The following is a 3,074-nucleotide window of genomic DNA, read 5'->3' as shown; positions in this document are numbered from 1 at the left end:
CACTCATATACTATGTACTACACTGTGCGTTTCTTATATTCTAAGTTTTTCAGTGCAACTCACTCATATACTATGTACTACACTGTGCGTTTCTTATATTCTAAGTTTTTCAGTGCAACTCACTCATATACTATGTACTACTACACTGTGCGTTTCTTATATTCTAAGTTTTTCAGTGCAACTCACTCATATACTATGTACTACACTGTGCGTTTCTTATATTCTAAGTTTTTCAGTGCAACTCACTCATATACTATGTACTACACTGTGCGTTTCTTAAATTCTAAGTTTTTCAGTGCAACTCACTCATATACTATGTACTACACTGTGCGTTTCTTATATTCTAAGTTTTTCAGTGCAACTCACTCATATACTATGTACTACACTGTGCGTTTCTTAAATTCTAAGTTTTTCAGTGCAACTCACTCATATACTATGTACTACACTGTGCGTTTCTTATATTCTAAGTTTTTCAGTGCAACTCACTCATATACTATGTACTACACTGTGCGTTTCTTAAATTCTAAGTTTTTCAGTGCAACTCACTCATATACTATGTACTACACTGTCCGTTTCTTATATTCTAAGTTTTTCAGTGCAACTCACTCATATACTATGTACTACACTGTGCGTTTCTTATATTCTAAGTTTTTCAGTGCAACTCGCTCATATACTATGTACTACACTGTGCGTTTCTTATATTCTAAGTTTTTCAGTGCAACTCGCTCATATACTATGTACTACACTGTGCGTTTCTTATATTCTAAGTTTTTCAGTGCAACTCACTCATATACTATGTACTACACTGTGCGTTTCTTAAATTCTAAGTTTTTCAGTGCAACTCACTCATATACTATGTACTACACTGTGCGTTTCTTATATTCTAAGTTTTTCAGTGCAACTCACTCATATACTATGTACTACACTGTGCATTTCGTGTAATGCGATTTTTTCAGTAAATTCTAAGTTTTTCAGTGCAACTCATTCATATACTATGTACTATATGTGCGTTTCTTATATTCTAAGTTTTTCAATGCAACTCACTCATATACTATGTACTACACTGTGCGTTTCTTATATTCTAAGTTTTTCAGTGCAACTCACTCATATACTATGTACTACACTGTGCGTTTCTTATATTCTAAGTTTTTCAGTGCAACTCACTCATATACTATGTACTACACTGTGCGTTTCTTATATTCTAAGTTTTTCAGTGCAACTCGCTCATATACTATGTACTACACTGTGCGTTTCTTATATTCTAAGTTTTTCAGTGCAACTCACTCATATACTATGTACTACACTGTGCGTTTCTTAAATTCTAAGTTTTTCAGTGCAACTCACTCATATACTATGTACTACACTGTGCATTTCGTGTAATGCGGGTTTTTCAGTAAATTCTAAGTTTTTCAGTGTAACTCACTCATATACTATGTACTACACTGTGCGTTTCTTATATTCTAAGTTTTTCAGTGCAACTCACTCATATACTATGTACTACACTGTGCGTTTCTTATATTCTAAGTTTTTCAGTGCAACTCACTCATATACTATGTACTACACTGTGCGTTTCTTAAATTCTAAGTTTTTCAGTGCAACTCACTCATATACTATGTACTACACTGTGCGTTTCTTATATTCTAAGTTTTTCAGTGCAACTCACTCATATACTATGTACTACACTGTGCATTTCTTATATTCTAAGTTTTTCAGTGCAACTCACTCATATACTATGTACTACACTGTGCGTTTCTTATATTCTAAGTTTTTCAGTGCAACTCACTCATATACTATGTACTACACTGTGCATTTCGTGTAATGCGGGTTTTTCAGTAAATTCTAGGTTTTTCAGTGCAACTCATTCATATACTATGTACTATATGTGCGTTTCTTATATTCTAAGTTTTTCAGTGCAACTCACTCATATACTATGTACTACACTGTGCGTTTCTTATATTCTAAGTTTTTCAGTGCAACTCACTCATATACTATGTACTACACTGTGCGTTTCTTATATTCTAAAATTTTCAGTGCAACTCACTCATATACTATGTACTACACTGTGCGTTTCTTAAATTCTAAGTTTTTCAGTGCAACTCACTCATATACTATGTACTACACTGTGCGTTTCTTATATTCTAAGTTTTTGAGTGCAACTCACTCATATACTATGTACTATACTGTGCGTTTCTTATATTCTAAGTTTTTCAGTGCAACTCACTCATATACTATGTACTACACTGTGCGTTTCTTCAATTCTAAGTTTTTCAGTGCAACTCACTCATATACTATGTACTACACTATGCGTTTCTTATATTCTAAGTTTTTCAGTGCAACTCACTCATATATATGTACTACACTGTGCGTTTCTTATATTCTAAGTTTTTCAGTGCAACTCACTCATATACTATGTACTACACTGTGCATTTCGTGTAATGCGGGTTTTTCAGTAAATTCTAAGTTTTTCAGTGCAACTCACTCATATACTATGTACTACACGGTGCGTTTCTTATATTCTAAGTTTTTCAGTGCAACTCACTCATATACTATGTACTACACTGTGCGTTTCTTATATTCTAAGTTTTTCAGTGCAACTCACTCATATACTATGTACTACACTGTGCGTTTCTTATATTCTAAAATTTTCAGTGCAACTCACTCATATACTATGTACTACACTGTGCGTTTCTTAAATTCTAAGTTTTTCAGTGCAACTCACCCATATACTATGTACTACACTGTGCGTTTCTTATATTCTAAGTTTTTGAGTGCAACTCACTCATATACTATGTACTATACTGTGCGTTTCTTATATTCTAAGTTTTTCAGTGCAACTCACTCATATACTATGTACTACACTGTGCGTTTCTTCAATTCTAAGTTTTTCAGTGCAACTCACTCATATACTATGTACTACACTGTGCGTTTCTTATATTCTAAGTTTTTCAGTGCAACTCACTCATATACTATGTACTACACTGTGCGTTTCTTATATTCTAAGTTTTTCAGTGCAACTCACTCATATACTATGTACTACACTATGCGTTTCTTATATTCTAAGTTTTTCAGTGCAA

Source organism: Mus caroli, unplaced genomic scaffold (genome assembly GCF_978045245.1).
Source record: "Mus caroli unplaced genomic scaffold, Mus_caroli_1 scaffold_25, whole genome shotgun sequence".
NCBI classification, from domain to species: domain Eukaryota; kingdom Metazoa; phylum Chordata; class Mammalia; order Rodentia; family Muridae; genus Mus; species Mus caroli.
Note: the sequence above shows the minus strand (reverse complement) of the source record.